The 26,353-nt window shown below is 37.9% G+C and overlaps 1 protein-coding gene and 1 long non-coding RNA gene across 20 annotated transcripts in view; one reads left to right on the top strand and one right to left on the bottom strand.

Moving 5' to 3' along the window:
• Window positions 1–26,353, top strand: part of LOC145518172 (uncharacterized) — a 1,384,210-nt gene that overhangs the window by 1,339,983 nt on the left and 17,874 nt on the right. For 16 of the 19 annotated variants that reach the window (XR_014062714.1, XR_014062699.1, XR_014062715.1 and 13 more), the window contains one exon: window positions 8,574–8,883. The exons of the other annotated variants lie outside the window; for them this stretch is intronic. The gene's annotated coding sequence lies outside the window, so the exon portion shown is untranslated. Of the gene's footprint in view, window positions 1–8,573; window positions 8,884–26,353 lie in introns of those variants that run through there. 19 annotated transcript variants of the gene reach the window in all.
• The window catches only part of LOC145518175 (uncharacterized), a 134,367-nt gene that overhangs the window by 86,480 nt on the left and 21,534 nt on the right, over window positions 1–26,353 (bottom strand). The gene's annotated exons all lie outside the window — the stretch shown is intronic.

Raw genomic sequence — 26,353 nt, forward strand, 5'->3', positions numbered from 1 at the left:
TAGTGACAGACTTTATTTTCTAGGGCTCTAAAACCACTGTGGACTTTGACTACAGCCATAAAATTAAAAGATGCTTGCTTCTTTGAAGAAAAGCTATGACAAACCTGGACAGCATATTAAAAAGCAGAGATATTACTTTGCTGACAAAGGTCTGTCTAGTCAAAGCTTTACTCACAGTTTTCCTAGTAGTCACGCATGGATGTGAGAACTGGACCATAAAGAAGGGTGAGCACCAAAGAATTGATGCTTTTGAACTGTGGTGTTGAAGACTCTTGAGAGTCCTTTGGATGGCAAGGAGATCAAACCAGTCAATCCTAAAAGAAATCAACCCTGAATATTCATTGGAAGGAACGATGCTGAAGCTCCAATACTCTGGCTACCTGATGCAAAGAGCTGACTCATTGGAAAAGACCCTGATGCTGGGAAAGATTGAAGGTGGGAGAAGGGGATGACAGAGAACGAGAAGGTTTGATGCAATCACCGACTCAATGCACATGAGTTTGAGCAAACTCCGGGAGATGGGGAAAGACAGGGACGTCTGGCGTGCTGTAATCCATGGGGTCCCAAAGCATCGGACATGACTGAGCCACTGACCAACAACAATAATATGCACACACACGCATGCATACACACACACACACTCACACCCCTTCCCTTCTGAGCCAGCCTCCCTCCCCCTGCCTCCCACCCTGTAGGTCATCACTGAACACCGAGCTGAGATGTACAGCAGGCTTCCAGTAGCTTGGTAGTATACATATTTCAGTGCTACTCTCTGGATTCTCCCACCCGCCCCTTCCCCACATTATCCACATGTCTGTGTCTCTATTCCTGCCCTGAAAATTAGTTCATCTGTACCATTTTTTTTAGACTCCATATATATGCATTAATATATGAAATTTATATTCCTCTTGAGTGTAGTATCTGTAAATATCAAGTAGATCAAAGTGATTGTGTCATTCACACCTTCTATATTTTTACTCATTTTTAATCTAGTTATTATATTAGTGCTGAAATAGTTGTTAAAATGCCACAGCTATCATTGTGGACTCATGTAATTTGTCCTTTGATTATGTGAATATTTCTGTACATATTTTAAAGCAATATGATTTATCACATACACATTGACAGTTATGAATTCAAGGTGAATTGACATTTTTTATCATTAGGAAATATCCCACTTTTTCTACAATAATAATGTTTTAAAATTTAAAACTATTTTATCAAAAACTGATAGATCAATAAAAGGCCTGTTACTCTACAGTTCGCATAGTATATATTTTCCTGACATTTGTCCTCAAACTATAGCTGTCATTGTACATAAGACATGTCTTCTTTTCATAGCAACTTAATGCCTTTTAATTGGAGGGAGTCTATTACAGTTTAATGTAATTAGTAGTATTGTATCATGTTAGGATAATACTGCATTATTTGTTTCTCTTTGCCACCTCTGTTTATTATGACTCTGACATTTCCTGACTTTTTTATCAAAATATTTTCACATGTTCTTATTTTCATTACATTTTTAGTAATTTTTCAAGGGACTCCACAGTCTATTTCAAGTTTATATTATGCCACTTACATAAAATGTGGGAAATGTTAGACCATAAAGGTTAACTTATCTTCAGCCTCATCTTTTCACCACAGAAGAAATCTCTTATCATTTGAAAAAAATTAAGCCATTATTTTTTCAAATGTTCTTTCTGCTTTCTTTCTGCATTCAGTTGCTGGGCAGCCATAGCAAGGGACCACAAACTGAGGGAACAGAAAAAAGAGAAATTTTGATTCTCATAGTTTTGAAGGAAATTTAAATCAAGATATTAGCAGGCTGAGTAGTATTTCATTGTCTTTATCTACCCATCTTCCATATCCATTCTTGTCAGTGGACATCTAGACATCTAGATTGCTTCCACATCCTGACTATTGTGAATAGTGCTGCAATGAACATTGGGGTGCATGTACTTTTTTGAACTCTGGTTTTTTTCTGGACAGATATGGGCTTCCTGGATGGCGCTAGTGGTAAAGAACCCGCCTGCCAGTGAAGGAGACATAAGAGATGCGGGTTCAATCCCTGGGTCGGGAAGATCCCCTGGAGGAGGACATGGTGACCCATTCCAGTATTCTTGCCTGGAGAATCCCATGGACAGAGGAACCTGGTGGCCTGTGGTCCAGGGTCACAAAGAGTTGAACATGACTGAAGTGACTTAGCACGCACACACTGGACAGATACACACTATTGATACTGTGTATAAATAGATAATTAATGATAATATAACATATACCACAGGGAACTCTACTCAATGCACAGTGGGGACCTGGGAAGGAAATCACCTGCAGTGATCCTATTTTCAAAAAAGAGTCATATTCTGAAGTACTTGGAGTTAGGATGTCAACATACAAATTTGGGGGAGATAATTCAACCCATAATACTCTCCTTCTGGGAATCAGCTTTGATCTATTTGATATGATCTAACAGGTACCCCAAACTGCTTCCTTTTTAATTTTTTTTCTAGGAAATAATTTTAATTGGTATATCTCCAAGGTCACTGTCTCCTTTCTCATGAATTTTCCCCTGGATATCAGATACATTTTTCAAATTTCAGATATTGTGTATTTTTATAATTTTGATTTCCTTGTTACTTTTATTGTTTTTATCCTCTCTAGTAATGTTTCCTATACTTTCAACCTTTCAAAGTGAAGAGGAGCCTGGTGGGCTACAGTCCATGGGGTCACATAGAGTCGGACAGGACTGACCAATTAAAACACACAACCATATTTTATGTTTAACAAGTATATTTTGTAAACATATAAGGGGCTTCCCAGGTGACACAGTGGTGAAGAATCCACCTGCCAATGGAGAAGACATGGTTTCAATCCCTGGAACGGGAAGATCCCCTGAAGAAGGAACTACTGCAGTATTCCTACTGGGAAACGCCATGGACAGAGGAGCCTGCAGGGCTACAGTCCATGGGGCCGCAAGACAGTTGGACATGACTCAGTGACTAAACAACAGCAACAAATAGACATATATATCTATACAAGTAGTTTTCAAATTCTTCTCTGTGAATATCATCATTTATCTTAGGTTAGTTCTCAATCAATTGTCTTTGTTCTTAAAAATGGTTACCAAGGTATAGATTCTATCAGGTATTTTGGAATGTGTCCTAGACATTATTCGTGTATGGCTGCAGTGACTTTGAATTTATTTGTTGTTACTAAAACTGTTTTGTTTAAGCGAACATTTGTTTTAGCAAAATATTATTTGTTTCAATGCAAACTGCGCACTGTTTTCCAGGGGAGCCACTCGTGATCTTCATTTTAGTCTTTACTCTTTAGCTAAATGCTTTTGTTCTGGTCTATAAATGCACGGGTCAGGGATCACCCAGATAAACAGAAAGACATGAGTGGAGCACCGTCTTCCTGGCTCTTTCTGGCTCTAGATTCTGCCTTCTCTCTCCAGCAGTCCTTGTTGACTTCACTCCATTCCCTGGATTCTCAAGCCTTAAGGTTTGAGTTTTCTACCGACAGTCTCACTGTTCTATGCAACTGTGCCTACCTCCAGTCTAAAATTAGCAAAAATGGAGGAATCACCCTGTTACTCTCTCCTCTGAGTATGATTATCTAACCAGAAGCTGCTCTTTCGGTTCCCTCTCCAATGCCTCCAGTGTCAGCTTCATATGTTATTTACAGAGTTTATTACATGAGCCGTACAAGGTCAGGCCAGTTCACTCTTACTCCACCATGACCCAACGGAAAGTTCTGCCTGACTGTTCTTACTGCACATACAACTGTTTCTCTACAACTAGTGATCCTCTGGCCTGGGTAGTTCCCTGAAAGTTTACCACATGGATTGTTTTATAGTGATAATTAGAGGAGGGAGAGATTTAACTGTAATTATAGTGGTAACAGAAGTAATATCAGTACTAATCAAATAGAAATCAGTGAATACTTTGGAAGAGGCACTGCGCTATGTGGTTTTCATACATTCTTTCATTTAATCCTGACATTAGTATTATAAATCTAATACATATTTATAATATTATATATAATAAAATAATATTATAATTTATCCAAAGTTACATAGCTTCTAAGATACAGGTTTTGAAACCACATCAGTCTGACTTGATGTGCTCTCAAGTTCTACCTTCTATAGTGGTTTTCACATGTTTTATCAATGCTGATTCCCTGGTGGCTCAGATGGTAAAGAATCTGCCTGCAATGCAGGAGACGTGGGTTCAATCCCTGGGCTGGGAAGATCCCCTGGAGGAGGGTATGGCAACCCACTCCAGTTTTCTTGTCTGGAGAATCCTCATGGACAGAGGAGCCTGGTGGGCTACAGTCCATGGGGTTGCATGATTGAGCAACTAAGCACACATCAAAGCTGATTATATACATTTATAGTTACAGCATAGCAAATATTGTGGGAACAACTTAAAATGTTCAGCAAAGCAATTTGTCATTGCTGTTCAGTCACTAAGACTATTTTGTGACCCCACTGTAGCCCACAAGACTCCTCTGTCTGTGGGGTTTTCCAGGCAAGAATACTGGAGTGGGTTGCCATTTCCTTCTCCATGGATCTTCCCGACCCAGGGATCAAAGCAGTGTCTCCTGCATTGGCAGGTAGATTCTTGACCACTGAGGACCCAGGGAAGTCCAGCAAAGCAAGTACTTGCACGTGTCCCATTTATAGTATAAAAAACACTGAGAATTTCAGAAATTGTAGGGGAGAACTCTTAAGTGTTGGCCCAAAAGGTGGAGGGGGGAAACTAGACTATCACTCTAGGCAAGGAACACACAACTTGAAACGCCTGAGTTTGGGACCTGACTGAAAACAGACAAAAGACAGCCCTCATTTCAGTGAGGCATTTTGAGACAGGGCTTAGGGATTCATGACAGAGAATTGTAATCATTATTTCCTCTTACCATTTTCATATTTTTTCCTCTGAATAGATTCCCCAAAATTTCAGAAAGTAGATAGATACTTAAGCTATTAAAAGCTATCTGTCAGTCAATTAACAATTATTTCAATATTCAATTTAAGTATTAAATAAAGCTGTGTTTTATAATAACCTGAGTAATCTGATCAGGAAGCAACATTTAGAACTGGACATGGGACAACAGACTGGTTCCAAATAGGAAAAGGAGTATGTCAAGGCTATATATTGTCACCCTGTTTATTTAACTTATATGCAGAGTACATCATGAGAAATGCTGGGCTGGAAGAAACACAAGCTGGAATCAAGATTGCTGGGCAAAATATCAATAACCTCAAATATGAAGATGACACCAACCTTATGGCAGAAAGTGAAGAGGAACTAAAAAGCCTCTTCATGAAAGTGAAAGAGGAGAGTGAGAAAGTTGGCTTAAAGCTCAACATTCAGAAAACTAAGATCATGGCATCCAGTCCCATCACTTCATGGCAAATAGATGGGGAAACAGTGGAAACAATGGCTGACTTTATTTTTCTGGGCTCCAAAATCTGTGCAGATGGTAATTGCAGCCATGAAAAAAAAGACGCTTACTCCTTGGAAGAAAGGTTATGACCAACCTAGATAGCATATTTAAAAGCAGAGACATTACTTTGCCAACAGAGGTCCGTCTAGTCAAGGCTATGGTTTTTCCAGTGGTCATGTATGGATGTGAGAGTTGACTGAAGAAAGCTGAGCGCCAAAGAATCGATGCTTTTGAACTGTATTGGAGAAGACTCTTGAGAGTCCCTTGGACTGCAGGGAGATCAATCCAGTCCATCCTAAAGGAGATAATCCCTGAGTGTTCATTGGAAGGACTGATGTTGAAGCTGAAACTCCAATACTTTGGCCACCTGATGCAAAGAGTTGACTCATTGGAAAAGACCCTGATGCTGGGAAGGATTGAGGGCAGGAGGAGAAGGGGACGACAGAGGATGAGATAGTTGGATGGAGTCAACGACTCAGTGGACATGAGTTTGGGTAAACTCCAGGAGTTGGTGATGGACAGGGAAGCCTGGCGTGCTGCGGTTCACGGGTTCACAAAGAGTCGGACACGACTGAGCGACTGAACTGAACTGAATCTGCTGCTGCTGCTAAGTCGCTCAGTCGTGTCCTACTCTGTGCGACCCCATAGACGGCAGCCCACCAGGCTCTTCTGTCCATGGGATTTTCCAGGCAAGAGTACTGGAGTGGATTGCCATTGCTTTCTCACTGAATCTGATCAAAATTCTAATTAAGTTCAGAAATTCAGACTGTGCAACAAATATTTAGTTAAAGAGGAAACCAGCCATTTCAATTTGGCCTAGTTGTGTAAATCGGCAAGACTTGGATGTATTTTGGATATTCTTACCAATTTTACATAGGTAATGTGGTGTTTATCCATAGTAATCATATATGAGAAAATAAACTTTTATCCTGTTTGCAATAAATATTAACTTCATTATAAAAAGTTAAAAGCCCAAATATGGACAGGGAAAAAGCTTTCTCCTATTAATTTTTGTACACTGTACTCTGCTTTACTCTAAGTTTTCAATAAGTATATTCACCTTAGAAATTCAATATAAAATGATCAGTGACTCCACTGATTTAAATGATTGATGTAAACGATTTATGAGATTATATTTATTATTAGATATAAAATATTATATATTAAAGTCCAGAAAAATTCATCTTTCAGATACATTCCATGAGTTATGCCAAATAATCAACACATTCAAGTAATTTTATACATTTAAAACTTTCTAACATCATGAAGGAAACCAAATTCAGATTTCCAACTCTACGACCAGGTCAAAACGAGGGCAAATGTGCCAACGGAGCAGGAGCCAGAATGTTCCACTCAGCTTCTCATGATAAAGTATAAATGTCCTCAGGGTTGAGAAGAATCAGCCATTGCAGTAAAAAGGAAGAGGAAAATGAGATAGCTGTCAAATGAAACACAAGCCCCAAGGCTAAAAATATTTTAAATAGTGGATTGAAAGGTATTATAGCTGATGAATCCAAATATTCTCAGAATTGAGATTTCTTCTCAACAAACTTTAAGAGGTAATATAAATGCCAGTTATACCCAGCATTTGAGGACAAAAGTGGCCCTGCGTAAATAATCAGGCTTTACATAAAAAGTATGTTTTCTTTTTCTTAGCAAAGAAATACATATGTAAAGAATACTGTTCAAGTTAACAACTGAAGTTCCTTGGAGAAATAGAATTCCAAATTCTATTTGCTCTGAAACAGTTACACACACTCAAGAAAAAAAAAAAAATATATATATATATTCTTTTTCTTGTAAAAATTTGGACATATATACAATTAAACTGCGGCTTCCCAGGTGGTGCAGTGGTAAAGAATTTTCTTAATGCAGGAGAGGCAGGAGACGCAAGAAACACTGGTTTGATCCCTGGGTTGGGAAGATCCCCTGGAGGAGGAAATGGCAACCCACTCCAGTAGTCCTGCCTGGAGAATCTCATGGACAGAGGAGTCTGGCGGTCTACAGTTTAGGAGGTTTCAAAGAGTCAGACACAACTGGATGACTGAGTACACACACATGCAAAATTAAACTGCTTATCACCAACTGATTTCTCTTTTTTTCTTAATGACCTAAATTCATTTTTGAGACCACACATTTATCTTTGCTGAGAATTTTACATAAATGTATTTTTTCATTGGCACATTAATTGCTTTCTTTGCAATGTTGTTAGTGTCTGCTGTATAATAATGTGAATCACACACAAGTATAGTTATGTCCCCCCCCTCTCTTGAGCCTCCATCAAACCACTTCCATCCCACCCCTCTAGGTCACCACACAGCACCTGGCTGAGCTCCCTGTGTCACCCAGCAGCTTCCCACTAGCTGTTTGTTTTATACATGGAGGTGCATTTATGTCAATGCAATTCTCCTTCATCCCACCCTCCCATTCCCCTGTGTCCACGTGTTCCTTCTCTAAGTCTGCATCTCTATTCCTGCCCTGCAAATAGGTTTATTGCCATTATTTTTCTAGATCCCATATATTTGCAAATATACAATATCTGCTTTTCTGTTTCTGACTTACTTCACTGCATATGACAAACTCTAGATTCATCCACATCACTACAAATGACCCAATTTCATTCCTTCTTATGGCTGAGTAATACTCCACTGTATATATACACTACATCTTCTTTGTGCATTCATGCTGATGGACATTCAAGTTATTTCCATGTCCTGGCTATTGTAAATAGTGCTGCTATGAACTTTGGGGTACATGTGTCTTTTTGAATTAGTTTTCTCAAGGTATATGCCCAGTATAGGATTGGTGGGTTACAGGGTAGTTCTATTTTTAGATTTTTAAGGGCATCCTCTCTCACTGTTGAAACCACATATTTAGACATGTCATATCAATGGTCAAGTACCTTGGCAGACAGTCTCTAAGGTGGACCCAGTGTTCCTACCATGTCTGCCTGGATGATGTTTAATCCCATCCCTTGGGGATGAGGAAGATATGACTGACTTTAACCAAGAAAATGTGGCAAAGATGATAGGCTGTCCCTGCTATGATTTGTTACTTTGCATGAGATGATATCTTGCTGTCAGATTCACTCTCTTGCTTTTGAACTGCTTATATACATACAGAGAGGACCTCAAAGGAAGGAACTGTGGATGGTTTTTAGGAACTGACCAAAGCTTCCAGATGAAAGACACCAAAAATCAAGAGTTTGGTTACTCTCATTACCATGAAGAAAGGAATTCTGCCAAAAATCTGATCAAGTTTGGGGAGGAGAGAGGCTGTATTCTTCTTCAGTCAAGACACCATATGAGACCACAGCCTGGCTGATCCCTTGAAAGCAGGCTTTTGAGACTGAGTAGGGGAAAGATCTAAGCAGACTTACATCAACCAGCAGAGTCAAGGGAGATAATAAATGTGTGGCATTTAAAATCGCTACATCTGTGGTATGGTAATTTTCTACACAACAGAGGTAACTTACACAGCACTATTTAAAAATCGTATTTCTATGCTTAAAAAACCCAGTGTTAACAATTTTACTTATCTAGCTACCAAGCAATTGGGAGGCTACACTAAAATTTTATTGGAATGTTTGCCCTAAGATGACAGGTAATCATTACCAAATTAATTAAATTATAGCTTGGTTTCTATGAAGATTTAATCTCTTACCTTGATTCAAGCATAGTCTATGTGGCCAAAAAACATGTATTTAAATGTATAGTTGTAGGTTTATTTATACACAACTATATACCTGTGTGTGTATGTAAATATATTTTTTATAATTTAAAATGACACGTATTTTTGTTGTCATATATATGTATACATAGGTATACATATATAGATACACATATATAGAGATGTGCATAATACTCATCTTGATAAATTAACCTTCCTTCTAGAGGTTTTATTACCTGAAATTCAAATAATACAAGTGGAATGTTTCAAATTCAGTTTATTTAACCCTGAGACTTGTATCATCTACTGGATCTGTAAATTAGTTGCTCATACATGTAGGTTTATTTGTACTCAAAATGTTGAAGATAAGAAAATATATGAGGTCTGCTTCTGTGAAGTGCAGATGATCAGGGATAGACGATTGCTCTCACTGTCAACTGCTAACGAGGCAAGATAAGGTTATAAAATCACATTTTTTTAAGTCATCAGTGAGATTTCAAACCAATAAGTGCCAGATTAATTCAATTTATATAGAGAACAAACTGTACAGGTATGAGATAAGAAAACCAGGAAAGACAGGCTAAACAGAAAACATAAAATACTCTGAAAATCTAAAACACATCGCCAGTAGTCTTTCAGAGCTAAGGATCCAAAGTCCAACCAGGCTATCTATTGAAAGTTACTGAGGAACATTCTGGACACAGGAGTCAACCACAGGTACTACAAACACTGAAACCCAGCCTGGACACAGTTCGTCCCCAAGCTGGGCTATGGTGATACATCTCTGACCCCATATGTTAATAGGAGGTGGTATAGGAGGAAGGATAAACCCTTTCATCTGAAAGACAACATAATCTGAAGCTTCTAAGGTTCTTTTATACACGGAGTTCAGCATACATAGAAAACATAGAGTTTTCCGAAAAACCCAAACAAACTTTTTGGCCAAAACATATATAACAGAAAGCAACATCTACATAATAAATTTTAATAAAAGAAACTCCAGACAGCAGAAGCAAACAAACAGGTGACCCAGACAGGAAAGAAGGCAAATAGCTGTGATGAATTTGTTACAAAAATAAGAAAAATATGGATGAAGTCAATTGGTGAAAGGATGAAAAATTTCCTGTAGAATTTTAATTTATGGGAAAGAATTAAATGATTTTCCAGAGCGAATATGTATTATAAACAAATTAAGTCCTCAAAGGATGGATTAGCAACAGGTTGGATAGCAAAACACAGACTATAAAATGGAAACTATGACATGAATAAGTCAATCTGAAGCACAGAGGAAAATAAAGAGAGGCAATGTGGATGAAAGCTTGGAAGATTAACAGAACACACAAAAATCCTATATGAAATTTAAATAATGGAAGAAGACAAAATGGGGGATAAAAATCAAACTTTGATCTCATCCTTTCAGTTCAGTGGCTCAGTTGTGTCTGACTTGTTGCGATCTCATGGACTGCAGCATGCCAGGCCTCCCTGTCCATCACCAACTCCACGGCTTACTCAAACTCATGTCCATTGAGTCGGTGATGCCATCCAACCATCTCATCCTGTCATCCCCTTCTCCTCCTACCTTCAATCTTTCCCAGCATCAGGGTCTTTTCCAATGAGTCAGCTCTTCACATCAGGTGGCCAAATTATTTGAGTTTCACCTTCCAATGAGTACTCAGGACTGATTTCCTTTAGGATGGACTGGTTGGACCTCCTTGCAGTCCATGGGACTCTCAAGAGTCTTCTCCAACACAGTTTTGAACACAGTTCAAAAGCATCCTTCTTTGGCGCTCAGCTTTCTTTATAATACAACTCTCACATCTATACATGACTACTGGAAAAAACATAGCTTTGACTAGATGGACATTTGTTGGCAAAGTAATGCCTCTGCTTTTTAGTATGCTGTCTAGGTTGGTCATAGGTTTTCTTCCAAGGAACAAGCGCCTCTTAATTTCACGGCTTCAGCCACCATCTGCAGTGATTTTGGAGCCCAGGAAAATAATGGTCCCACCTAATGTTCTCAAATGTTGCCAAATGAAGGGTAGTTAAAAATTTAAGAATCCCAACATACCCCAAAAAAGACAAAATGAAAACAACACTTAGATGGATACCCCACTGAGAACCAAATAAATAGAATATCTTAGAAGCAGTATATAGATATTGTTATGGGCTGGATTGTGTCTTTCCAAAATTCACGTGGTGAAGCTTCGGTCTTAGTACCACAGAATGTGACTGTATTTGAAGGTGAGGCCTTTTAAGGGGGATTAAGTTAAAATGATGCCATGAGGGTGGGACCTAACTGAATGTGGGTGACGCCCTCATAAGAGGAGGCGATCTGGACCCACGACGGAGGTCTGCAAAGGTGAGAGATCACTGGTGAAAGCTGCAGGGATCAGTTTAGTTCGCTAAGTCTCCTATTCCTTCTCTTCCTTGGGGATGTCCTTGTTTGGCTTTGTTTGCATAAGTACATGTTTTATTATTGCCTACCTGTGAATCTGTTGCATGTACAGAATATATTCACACACCTTATAAGTGGTTCTGACCATCTGTAAGTGCACTTAAGAATTTCTATTATTTCACATACTTCAGTAACACCTGTATCAAAAATAAAGCCATGGTAACAAGACGCTGAAAATCTGTTTGGCTATTTAATCACAATTTTTACAACCCTGAAGGATTAAGTGAAGCTTAGAGTCTTTGGGTTTGTGTTGCTATAGTTGTTTTTTAATTAACCAGGATCACCTCGAAAATAGCATAAACGTGAAATATATTATTTTCTTGGACACATTAAATAAGTTGGATTTTACTTTCTTACTCATTTCAATTGATCAACAATTGTATCTTGCCAAGCATAGGAACTTTAACTTGCTTTTTTCTTTAATTATGGCTTATTTTATTCCTTTAAATAATTTTTGAGAAGAGTCAAAATTAGGGTCATTCCAATTTCATGTGTTGAAAAGTAACACAAAAACTAGGTAAACATGATTTTCCTTTAACTTGGGGTATAAGTGCTTCATGAATGTTATTTCATGAACATGAGGAATAATAGAATATAGTTGGACTAAAAACATTTTCTTAAAAATCATAACTTTCCATCCACTAGATTCATTTCCAGAACAACAGTGATATCGTTTCAAGTCAAAGACTTTGGTAATACAATTTTCCTATCTTATTTTTTTTCCTTTTTTTTTTTTTTTAGGTCAAATCTAAGATTCAATCAGTATTCCTGGCTTTGAATGCCAAAGAAACTCAGAGCACTTGAAAAAAAAAATTGCAAGGGCTAGCATACATGGCTTCATTAAAACTGGAAATCTGGTGAAACCCAGAGATATGTTCTTTTTGTTTGACACCATATTAGATTTTACAACCAACCACCAAGTCAGTGATGACAGAGTCTGTCCTTAGAAGAAAAAAAAGTAACTTGCCTTAGACAATCAGTTGGAGTCAGTGACACGCCCACACATTATTACCAGTTACAAAGAACACTGTTCCCACATGGTAGTAACTCTAATGAAAATCATCTAAATCATTAAAGAATCAACCAATCCTTATTATATTTCTTAATATGAATAACCATTTATTTCTAGCAATTTTTATATGTTGTCAAGATGTCACTGTGCACTAAATTATGTGCCCTTAATCTTACTCTTACTATTTTAAATTCATATTAAAACTGCACTTGTCCTAGTAATTATAAAGTATAATTCACACGAATTATAATTAACTTTTACAATACTGGAAAGCTCTGACCACTCAAGAAGGAGTGATTTTTCTATTTTCATGACCTCTAGATTAAAGTATCAAGTCTTACTTCATTCTGTGAAGTGACAACACGCAATCCTTTAAAGCACTGTCAATTTCGTGTTTATTTTATATTAGCTCATGAAATTTCAATCAGACGGATATCTATTCTTATTTTAGAAAAATGTAATAGAGACGATGAATCAGTTGCTTAAAGTTTTGAGCCAGAGAAAGTCAGAGATATCTTCCTAAACCTGGAGTCATCAGAACATTTTAAATGGATTCACTCTGCATATGCAATGAATTAACTGAAAATTAAAAGCTGGAGATAGTCTCCTCATTTCTAAACTTTCTCACTTTTTTCTCTTCCTAAACTCTGTTTTCTATTATCTCACACTTAATCAGGACTACTCCCAAAGCAGTGTGCATTTTCATAGCTGTCGTCTTTAACACATGCCCTTGTTGCCATTAAAAATGCCCCATCTCCTTTCTCCACTTTCACAAGTCCTACTCACCCATAAAATTTCCATGAAAATTACCATCTTCCCAACAATGCGTCTTCTCAGTATTCTTCCAAGGAAGGCTGAGAACCGAAGAATTGATGCTTTTGAACTGTGGGGCTAGAGAAGACTCTTGAGAGTCTCTTGGACAGCAAGATCAAACCAGTAAATCATAAAGGAAATTAACACTGAATATTCATTGGAAGGACTGATACTGAAGCTCCAATAGTTTGACTACCTGATGCGAAGAGCTGACTCATTGGAAAAGACCCTGATGATCCAAAAGAGTGATGGCAGGAAGAGAATTGGGCAACAGAGGATGAGATGGTTGGATGGCATCACCAACTCAACGCAAATGAATTTGAGCAAACTCCAGGAGATCCTGAAGGACAGGGAAGCCTGGCGTGCTGCAGTCCTTGGGGTCGCAAAGAGTCAGACACGACTGAGCAACTGATCAATGAACAACAACCTTCCTTCTTGCCACAGTTGTACTTAGACATTTTTTTGTCATGCCTCCCTTACTGGTATAACCTCTATAGCATCATATTCACTTTTTTCTCTTTTATTACCCAGCAAATAAAATCCACCACTATACTACATTTTTCATCAAGTGGAGAAAAGAGTTTCTCTGGATTTAGCAAAAAAAAAAAAATAGGAACTCAACACTGATTCGGAACTCAACAAACACTGATTCAAGTCAGACCCTTGTATTAGTAATCATCAGGCCAAAGCTAGTATAGGGCACTGCCCTAAACAGTGACCATTAAAAGATCGTCTCTTGAGTGACTAGCGTGTCAGGAGCACTGTACTGAGTCAATACAGGCTCTGTCTCACCGATGCTTAAGATTTCAGTGCAGCCAGACCAACCCCATGTCCTAAACATTGGGTGGTATTACCCAAGTCAGGACTGACTTGTTGGGCTGGCCAAAGATAACATCTTATAGAAAACCCCAATGAACTGTTTGACCAACCCAATACTTCCTCTTCTCTCAAAACTCTACTGTGCTTAATAGGTGGAAATCTAGAGGAAAGCTTCTACATTAGATTCCATAAGGTTGAATACAAAATAGATCCTTGGGTCAGAAATAGAACCATGGGTCTTCCACTGTAAAGAATTATGATGCATGTCTTTTTAGGTCACTTCATATTTTGGAAAATGGGCACTGCAGGTTCTACAACAGCATTCTAATTACCTCATAATAACCTTTATCTTTACCCATTTTTTTATAAGTAAACTTCATCTTTAGAACATTTTCATGTTTAAAGAAAAATTGATTTCCACAACCCTGCACCCAGTTTCTCCTGATCCAAATGTTTTACATTAGTAAAGACATTTGTTGCAATTAGTGAATCAATATTGATACATATTCATTAACTAAAGTCCAGACTTGATTAACTAAAATCCAGATTTCACTAGCTTTTACTTAATGTCCGTTTTCTGTTAAGAGATCGCAAGCAGGATAGGTTTAAATTTAAACATCATCTTTCTTGATATCACCTCTTGGCTATGACAAATTTTCAGACTTTTCCTTGTTTCTCATGACCTTGACAGCTTTGAGGACTAATGGTCAAGTATTTTGTCAGATGCCCCTCTATTGGAATTTGTTTTTGCCATGATTGCTGTGAGGTTATGAGCTTTGGGGAGGAAGATCACAGAAATAAAATGCCATATTCATCACCTCATACCAAGGGTACAAACTAGCAACATGATTTATGACTGTTAATGTTGACCTTTATCGCCTGGCTGAGGGAGTGTTTGTCATATTTCTTCACTATAAAGCGGCTTTTTTTTTTTTTTAATCTCTACCTGTAACATCCTCCTTGGCAGGAAGTCACTCTGTGCAGCCCACACGTAATGAGTGTGGAGGTGGGCTTCGGGTCTTCAAGGGTGGGTGATCGACATCAAACACTGAGAACTCTCCGGCATGAGACACCGGCCCTGCTGCTCCGCTTATTAACTTTATTCGGTCCTTCACTTATCATCAGATGGGCTCACAGCCATTTGTATTATATGCTGGGTTATAATCTAACTCTGTCTTTATTTTATTTTGACCCTGGCTGCCTGCTGCGTCTCTCTGACACACTCCAGAGAGAGAGACAGAGTGTGTGTGTTTGCTATCCCAGCCCTATAATCAGCCATTCATCCTAAATACAGAGTTCACTTTATAGGATAAGAAACTAAGATCTGGGTGCCAGGTATTTCTGTTGCTACTTGTGTGTCACTTTTGTGGGTTTTCTCAACTAACTGGGCAAAGAAATCTGTGTGTGTGTGTGCACACTCGTGCTAACCTGTGTGTATACACATACCTATGCATGAGTGCTTAGTAGCTCAGTTGTGTCTGACTCTTTGTGACCCCATGGGTTGCAGTCCACCAGGCTCCTCTGTCCATAGAATTCCCCAGGCAAGAATACTGGAGTGGGTTGCATTCCCTTCTCTAGGGGATCTTCCCAACCCGGGGATCAAATCTGGGTCTCCTGCATTGCAGGCAGATACTTTTCTACCTGAGTCACTAGAGAAGCCCCCGATACATATACCTGTAAGTATTTTTTTATGTACCCATCTGTACTAGACTAAGCATGTGTTCTTACTTAGCTCTCCAAGTCACTTTCACCCCACATGGCTCATTCCAGCCCCCTCTTCTCATCTGTGAGTGCACAGTCCAACAGTGAGATTGCTGGCTCCCACCATCTGCCCTTGAGTACTTTCATTTGATTTGTTTACTTTCTTATGGTTGCACTTTAAATGCCCATTGTATATTTTGGGTATCCAAAATACTTGCTTTTAAATTGTAGGAATAAAGCTGTCATACTCTTAAAATTTTAGTTCAGGGAGATGGCAATACTAGTTCAGAATCTGGTGATAAACTAATAATTCACCCCATCTACTATTTATATTAGTATTGTTTCAACTGTTTTTGTAGAATCTGTGTCATTTTTGCACACATTACCTTTCATTCTTTTTTTTTTTTAAACAGGAGAACCAGCTGACTAGGTAATATTTCTTCTGTAGCCCTCTTTCCCAGGAATAAAAACACTGCACTCTCTGCTGAGTTTCCTTTACTATTTGTATGGCCCACTTCATCTGGTTTTACCTCTTTGGGGAATAGAACGCATCATATATCTTTCTGAGGCCTTGTTAAATTCCATATTATTTCTTCAAAATGTAAGAAGATAGATATAGCCCTTCAAGGTTATTTATACACACCTATACATATGTAAAAATTAAAATAATATATAGCACATAAAATGGATATTTTATTATAGCCTCAGAAAGCAAAGCAGCAGTATACAGTTTAGAAAAATTCCAGAAACCAAATTATTAAATCATTCTTGTGATTTAATATTTACTTATCCCTACATGGCAGACATTCTTCTGATCATTACAGACAGGGCACATAAATGGACAGAAAATGTCCAAAGTTGCATAGTAACATTCTCCAAAAGGAGACAATGAAAAAATTAGTGAGTTGGAAAATGTTGATTAGTGACAAGTAGTATCAAAAAATAAAGCAGAAAAAAAGGTAGTAGTTTCTAGTATGTGATTCTAAATAATAGTAACTTTAATTACTCTTACAACTAAAGCTATTCATAGCTAAAAACAGCACTGTTTTAATTTTCTAGAATTTATCTTCCCTAAATATAGAAAGCTATATTTTCTTATACTCAAACCTTAATATGCAGGATGTATTCCAGCATATATTTGAACCGACTCCTTCTGTATAAAGATGAAATTCTCATGCAATGTTGTGTGTGAATATGCTGCTGCTGCTGCTAAGGCGCTTCAGTCATGTCTGACTCTGTGCGACCCCATAGACAGCAGCCCACCAGGCTCCCCCATCCCTGGGATTCTCCAGGCAAGAACACTGGAGTGGGTTGCCATTTCCTTCTCCAATGCATGAAAGTGAAAAGTGAAAGTGAAGTCGCTCAGTCATGTCCGACTCCTAGCAACCCCGTGGACTGCAGCCTACCAGGCTCCTCTGTCCATGGGATTTTCCAGGCAAGAGTCCTGGAGTGGGTTGCCATTGCCTTCTCTGTGTGAATATGAGTATATCCATTATCATAGCTACAATTTACACAGTTTTCCAGAGAGCATCAGAATATTAGAAAAATATCTTTCCTATGTAAAAATGTGCTATGCTGTATTTTGTTATCTTGGAGTCAAAGAACAGAGAGAGAACTATTTCTTGGCATGTATAGGGGCTTCCCTGGTAGCAGGTCTTCCCCCGTGACACTCAGACAGTAAAGAATCTGCCTGCGATGCGGGAGAACGAGGTTCCATCCCTGGGTCAGGAAGATCTCCTGGAGGAGGGAATGGCAACCCACTCCGGTGTTCTTTGCGTGGAGAATCCCATGGGCAGAGGAGCCTGGTGGGCTACGTGGAGTCCATGGGGTCGCAAAAGAGTCATACACAACTGAGCAACTACCTACCACTTTCACTTTCACATAGGAATGGAATCCCATTTTCTGACCTGAGGGCTCTGCTTTTTATAGCCTTTGAAATAGGGTGTAATGTCACACAATAATTATATGCATTTATACTTCCCCAAATAATGATTTAGGATGTCATCTATGGAGCTGTGCCTACAGCCTGTGGCCTCCATCAAGAACACTCCTAAGGATTTAGAGCTGAGTGTGTAGTTGAATGCACTTACAGCCGAATCAAGCCCCTCAATGGAGCCAAATAGATTCGAGCAGCCTGCCAAAGTGCTGGTTTATCACCAGTTACATGAATCAAGTGAATGCCTGCCTGATTTTAAAATAATGGGTGGTGGTGGAAATGCTTGGCATGAAAAAACTTAGCTACACCTGGATATTTCTAAGGAATAAGTAAATATATAAACAAACCGCATGTGTATATGAATAACAAATTAATTTGTAAGGAAACCGCAACCCAGAGAAATACGGGCCAATCACAAACAAGTGTCACCATGACATGACGCGAGAATGTGCCCTATAAATTTGAAGGGACGGTGTTGCCACACCCCAGGGTCCTGGAAAATGAGGAGAAATATGGCTTCCAATGCATGCTTCTTTCTAGACCTGATTGTAAAGGCCTCATGTTTTCAGTAGAATCCATTAAAATGTATGACAGTTTTAATGGTTCTAAGGAGACATTCCTTGTATTGAAATCAGTAAATGATAGAATTCACACTGAAGGCCCCACATCGGGTCTAAATCGCATACCTTCACAGTGTGATACACTGAAACTTAAAAACCCTTTGGCAGAAGCTCAAGTTTTGTGGGTCATCTGTCACCATAATATGGACAGATGATTGTGAAGTGGTGATAAATTTGTTTTTTAGGGAATCTCAATGATTTGGTTAGTTGGCATCTCACCTCCAAAATGTTTCAGCAGGGCCGTATCATTTATATAAAAGTCAATATTAGAAAAAATTGCTTTTCTAAGGATTTAATATCCAATTGCTTTAGGATTTTCCGTCAGGGGCAGAAATGAGAATCCCTCAGACAGAGAGTGGGAAAGTAGGGTAAGATTCCAGGGACATATTTCTGCTGAGGAATTGGTGCTGATGATTAACTGGACTAGGTAATCTGATATTCTAAAATAACTCCTTTTCAAAATCATACATTCATATAATATTTTACATATTATCTAGGTTCTGTGATTGAGGGAAGAAAATAATATTGCCTTTGTAAATGTCAGGAAACTGGTCTCAAAGAGGTTTTGTGTCTGGCTTCAAATCAAAGCTCCAGTAAATGATCCCCGGACATATCGATGCTCATCTCTTATGAGGCCCATCAGTATCATACCACACACTGCCCTGTTATAAGAGGGAGAATGGAGCTCTGGGCATTCTCTGCCACAGACACTGTCTGTGAATCAGACAACACATCTGTGATTTAGTCAAACTATATAGTGGGTTGGCCAAAAAAGTTCTTCTGGATTTTTTATAAGATGTTATGGAAAAACCGAGCGAACATTTTGGCCAACCCAACATTAACTACGAGAGAAGGAAAGTCAGATTTTTCCTTTATTATTGACATTTTAAGTATTTTCCTAGGTATAATCTCCCTTTTACATTCACTTTTATTTTTAAAAGGTACAACCTAGTACAGCAGAAATATTAGAATAGATCTGAAGACGACTCTAACCGGACCAATAACATAATAAATATCCTTGAGACATTTCTCAATTTATTTAGCTTCAGCTATATAGACTGAGAAAAAAACATTAGCTATTAACTGGTGCTATTCAAAAAGAGAGTAATCACTTCTTTATATAAATCACCTAAAAATACAAACCAAAAACATTAGCACAAGTGCCATCACTTTTTTTTTTTTTTAATTCAGAAAGATTTCATTATCCCAGTCTCTGGTATTCTGAAGGATGCTGCAAAGCCTGAACATGGTGCTTTACAGAAGAACATCCACGATACATATGTGGATGAGAAACCCACTCTTGGGGGCTGGTAGTACAGGGACCCGAGTGCCCTGGCTGGAGCGAACTTCGCAGGCACCTCCATCTAAAGCTACACCCCGCCCTTCCTGGGTACCATCATCTGACTGAGGAAAGAGTGCGAAACCTCTTGTGGCTTTAACGTCACAATTTCAAAGTGCAGAAATAGAGTAAAGTCACACAGTTTTGGCTGTTAGGACATTGGTTTAACATCCCCTGGAGAACAAGAAATTTTCCATGAGAAATAAAGAATCTTTTCTGAAGGAGGGCATGGTAGTGAAGGGTGTGGGAAACCTCAGCATCACAATGCTCCCTAATAAGGGGAGTCATGCACCCCAGACTCCAAAACAATCTATGACTATCTGTCACCCAAGGAATAGCAACCGCATACTGTTACATGGGGAAGGTGCTAATTAAATGCTTAATAAGATAAATATCCAATTAAAAACCTCTACATGTTTTCTCATTTTTATAAGAAAAAGGAAGACCTGAAACTAACAAAAAGAATGTTGGTCGAAGACTGAATGCATCGATGTTTAAGCTTGCCTTTTTCTCCTTAGTACCTATAGAATATCAATATCCCGTCTACTTGGTAGATCTTTTTCACTATTGCTCTACTGAACAACGATTATTTGAAAAACCCTTTAGAAAATTAGGTCACATTTTTTTTTTCACATCCTTATTCTGGGTCCCACAAGACATGCTTTGTAGATAATAGGAAGAGTTCCAAAACTCACACTGACTTTTTATTTAATGAGAGATACATTTGATTTCCTCCTGCCACTTAAAGAGGAGATTTATTCCAACACTCTCTTTGAATCTGAACAAAAGTCAACCCAGGCTCATTTCAGGGATACAAAAAGTCATTGTAAAAGAGCAAGCCATCACATCAGTGAACTATCTAACCCACATGACCAAGGTGTGGGTCACTGGGCTGCTTGTTTCCTTGGGAATGTGAAGAGCTGTACTGTGTACAGGAATTCTGGAGGGGGAAAAAATCAGGAAATCCCAGCAAAGAGAAATCTGCTATCTAGAAGGCAACCAGATCTTTTCCATGGAAGATTTTACCAAAAATACACATTTTACAAATTTCATGTTCCTTATCTGCATATGAGACCTAACCTGGCTAGAGGATAAAATAGATGTTTTTAAATCTCATCTGTCCTCTAAGAAATAAAAACAATTTGTATTCTTGAGACAAATTTTTGTCTTAAGAGATGGTGGATTTAGTGATTTCTCAAGGTCCGTATTTTAGTGATGTTCCCAGGATGTTGTATCTATTAGAAATACATTTAGAGGCAATTCATATATCTTACCCTGGAATAGGAAATGACAACCCACTCCAGCATTATTGCCTGGAAAATTCTATGGAAAGAGGAGCCTGGCAGGCTACAGTCCATGGAGTCGCAAAGAGTCGGACGCAACTGAGTGACTGAGCACGTGTAGCTTTATATAAGCTAATAATTTTCTAATAAAAGCATCTTGTAATAAGTACAAATGTATGATGAAAAGTTTCAGTATATGTATGTGTGTATATATGTCTGTGTGTGTATATATATATATATATATATATATATCATGTCAATTGTTATTTTTATTTTGTTGGACCTTATTAATGTGAAAGAAAAATAAATATTACTTATCAGTGAAAGATAAGTCCAAAAGTTACTTGAAAATTTTAATTGTAAAACTCTTGATTTATTATAGTGGGGCAAGACAACACATGCTTGATCACATTTGGTTTAATGACATGGGCATTGGGGGAAGAAATGTCTGACTCAAACATTTACTCTTTCCCAAACAATTGCTGTCAGCAAACAATAATCAGATTTAATATAAAACCATGTTTTCAGTTCACTTCTATAACTCTCTAGTGTTGCTCTCTCTTTCAGTAATAGGTAATTGGGAAAGGCATGATGCATTTTATAAACGTTTTCCCTTGGACTGCTGAAAAGGTGACTTTTTCAAAAAATAAAAGCCAAAGCATTTCTGAGTCAGAGAAATCTCATATAATTAAAGCCTCCAGCTGAATGCATTTTTAATACCACAGACAACATAGTAATTGACATATGTGATTCTGGATCACACTTCAGATTTTAAATTATTTTAGCCTGCTGAAATGTGTTTAAGTGTACTATCCAGATATACTTTCAGTCATTCGGCTCTTAATGACTATCCTTCACTTCAGAGCTACTTTGATGTTAAAATAGTCTAAGAAATAATGTAATTTCCCCACATGCTGGTTAGGTTATAGTCAGATGTTTCTTAAATATTTCATGTAAGAACTCTCCTTGACCCCTACCACTGTGAAAATGTGAGGAGATTTTACTTAGAATAATTTTATATCTTGTAGTTCACTAAATTAACTGGAATGATCAGGACCTCAACCAAATTGATTGCTGAACCAAAAATAAGATCAAAGCAATAAATCAGAAGGATACAACACATGTAAAAATATAAATTACAAGAATAAGTTCAGAATAATTAATATCTACAAAGCTGCACTGCTAAAGATCTTAGAAGGTGTAAAGCTCATAGCACATTAAAAATCGAAATTTTTAAATAGGCTTCTGAACCCAAAAAAGACTACTAATTCCTACTTATTTGCTCAAAAGCTAATAGACATGATATCATAGAGCTTTATTAACAATTATACTATCTACTTTCTCTAGTGCTATAAACCTCTTGCTGCCAGTCTATTCAGACATATGAGATTATTCAAAAGATTTCCAATCGCTTTTTGTATATATCAGCCAAGACTATAATTTCTACTTTCTTCTCTTTAAATTCTTTAGATAAAAATTTGTATATAAAATAAAAGTATAGAGTACATTACTTAAATTTAATAAGCATCCAATAACTCTCATTATTAGGGAACTATCAAATTGTTTCAGTATATTAAGAGATACAATCAAAATTATCATTGTCAGATATCAAGTTGAATGGTTATTTGTGTTAATAGAAAAGTTCAGCAAAGAAAAGAGAGGATATTGTGAGATATCTGGATGTTTTTGGCCTAATATAAGGACGTAGTCCCTACATAAAAAGAAAATTCTTATACTTTTGTAGTCCCAGGAAAAATTAGCTTAGTGTTGAAAGATATTTGATGAAAAGAAAATTGAATTTAGTGTATTTTAGTTGGTCATTAAATATTGATATTAAAAGAAGGACATTGGTATGCAGAAAGTTCACTGAGTTGTGACCTCAGGATAATCTATTGGATATACATACAGAATTTCAAGGGGTTCTGAATAGCCAAAACAATCCAAAAGAAAAACAAATTTGAAGGACTCACATCTCTTGATTTCAAAACTCACTCCAAAGTTACAGTAACCAAAACAGTGTGGTCTGATGTATTGACAGACACATAGACCAACAAAACAGAAATAATGATCCCAGACAAACTCGTGCATGTACAGTCAAATGATTTTTGACAAGAGTGTAAAAACAATTCAATTGGGGAAAGGACAATTATTTCAATAAATAGTGGGAAAACTGGATATCCACATGCAAAAGAATGAAGCTGGACTTCATCTTATACTGTATACAAACACTGCGTACTCAAACTGGATCAAAAATCTCAGTGTAGAAACTAAAATAACAGTTTCATGACATAGATTTTGGCAACGATATATTGAACATGACAGCAAAACAAAAGAAAAAATTAGCAAACCAAACTACATAAAATTTCAAAACTTTTGTCTGAATGATACTATGAAGAGAGTGTCTGTGGGTAACCCTCCAAATAAAAAATTATTTGCTAATCATATTTAATAAAGATTTTATATCTTGGATATAAAAACAACTACTACAAATCAACAACAAAATACCCAACAATTCAATTTAAAAATGAAAAAAGGTTTTAATAGACATTTCTCCAAAAAAAGATATACAGATAGACAATAAGGGCATGGGATGATACCAAGGATCACCAATCATTAGATCAAAATGGCAATGAGATATCCCTTCACGCCTATTAGGAAAATAAGTGTTAGTGAGGGAACCATTAGAACCATTATGGCTTAAACCATTAGGAATGTAAACTGGTACAGCCACTTATGAAAATATTGTGGAAGTTTCTCCAAATATTAAACGTATCATATGTGTAATTATCATATGATATAACAATTCCACTTCCAGGTATATACCCCAAAAATTTAGAAATAGGGAGATACCTTTGTATACCAATGTTTAGAACAGCATTATTCATGATGGTCAAAAACAACTCAAGTGTCCATCAACAGATGTATGTTTACAAAACGTTGCATATACATACATTGGAGCATTATTTAGTCTTAAAAAGGAAGGGAATTCTTGATTTTACTGCAACATGATGAACCATGAAAACATTATGCTAAGTGAAAGAAATCCAACATAAAAAGACAAATGCCGCATGATTCTGCACATATGAGTTACTTAGAGTGGCCACAAGACAGAAAAAAGACTCATGTGTACTAGGGTTGGAATGAGAGGGAGTTGGGTGGGTAATGTTCAATGGGCAGAGTGTCAGTTCAGAATGATGCAAAAATCTTGGAGATGTTTGCATAATAATGTGAATGTGTTTAATTCTACTGGATTGTATGTGCAAAAAGGTTAAGATGGAAAAATATTGTGCTCTGTCTAGTTTACAATAAAAAAATCAAAAAGAGGAAAAAAAAAAAAAAGAATGTGCTGTGGAGTAGAAGAAGGAGGATGAGCAGAGGAGTGCTCACTTCAGGGAGGACAGAAGAAGACCCAGCACCTCCACAGTGAGTGCTGGGCCTGGGATGTCCCTTCAGAACTGACTGGTCTTGAGGACAAGGTAGGGAGCTTTATACCAACTACACCTAAGAGACGTGGGTAGAGGCTGCATCCAGAAGATGAAGTATGTCTACCGTGGCTACTCCATTCTTCAGACCCCAATGCACGGACTTAAGTGCTCATCATCCGCCACCAGCACTCCCGGCAGCTGGGGCAGGAGGGTGCCTCAGTCCTTTAGGAGGGATTTGGCCAACAAACCCCACCACCCATTACCATCCACACACTGGGTGTCTTACTTAAGCCTCCACCCTAACAGGGACATTACTCCTTCACTTACTGGTGGCTTTTCCAAGAACTATGAGAGCCATCCTAGATGGTGATTCATAGGAGGCAAGCGATTCCCTACCACTAACTATTTCACACATAATCTGAGATTTCTGCCCATGTCAACCCAGCACTCTCAGAACCCCATTCCCTTCATATACCCTCCAGCTCCTCTTGTTACCTGTTGAAAAAATCCTATAGCTCCGTCAGTTCTAAAATATATTATTACCTCCCAGCATGAATTCATAACATTTGGATAACAATACTTCTGATGACTTTTTAACCCATTTCTTATTTCTCTTTCTGAGCAACACTCCTGATTACCCAATTAACCTCCACTCACTGAAGACTGCATCCTCTGTGGGTAAGAAAATGAGAGAAACATTTTTTTTTTGTACTTTCCCCATGGGGTCGCAAAGAGTCAGACATGACTGAGTGACTTTTACTTTAGATGTTTTACCCTACAAATATTGTCCTAATACGGGCTTCTCAGGTGGTTCAGCAGTGTAAAGAATCTGCCTGCAATGCAGGAGACGCAGGTTCAATCCCTGGCTGGGGAAGATCCCCTGGAGGAGGAAATGGCCATGCATTCCCGTTTTCTTGCCTGGGAAACCCCATGGACAGAGGAGCCTAGTGGGCTGCAGTCCATGGGGTTGCAAAGAGTCGGACACAACTGAGTGACTAAGCACACACATTGTCCTAATAACTGTGGAGAAAATTTTATCTCAACTTTACAGAATAAGAACCTGAGACTCAGAGAAGTTAACTGACTTGAAAAGGATAAATAGCTAATAAGTAGTAGAGGAATAATTTGGCTGCCAAATCATTACCAATTACTTCCTTATTAGTAATAATAAAGAAAGATATTTATTGAGCATCTATTATGTTATATACAATGTGAAAGCCACTCATATTTTAAATTTAACATTTAGAGCCACCATAGAGGAAATAAGGATAAATAATATCATAAGTAATATTATTCCAATTTCTGGCTGGAAATATGAACCTCAAATAGGCAAAATCCTTAACAAGTTCATACCATCCACCATTTTTGTCCCAAGAAGCTCTGTTTTATGGACGTGCCATATGAATCCCTTAGAAACTTAGGGGTGTTCAAAAGCATCAAAGAACTTATATCTGTCTATATATATACACATACATATATATGTATGGAATAGTTTGGGCTTCCCTGGTGGCTCACATGGTGAAGAACCTGCCTAGGATGCAGGGGACTAGGGTGCAATCCCTGGGTCAAGACGATCGCCTGGGAAGAGAATGGCTAACCACGCCAGTGTTCTTACCAGGTGAATTCCATGGACAGAGGAGCCTGACATGCTGCAGTCCATGGGGTCACAGAGAGTCAGACACAACTGGAGCAACTCACACACACACACACACGGAACTGTTCAGTTACAAAGCATTCCTTTTATGGATGCACAGCGCCGATTTCATTGAAAGAATTTTGGCTTAGAAAAAAGGTCACAGAATAACTAGCTGGCAAATTTACACAGCTTTT

Source organism: Giraffa tippelskirchi, chromosome 8, assembly GCF_054371585.1.
Source record: "Giraffa tippelskirchi isolate mGirTip1 chromosome 8, T2T-mGirTip1v1.2.pri, whole genome shotgun sequence".
Classification (NCBI taxonomy): Eukaryota; Metazoa; Chordata; class Mammalia; order Artiodactyla; family Giraffidae; genus Giraffa; species Giraffa tippelskirchi.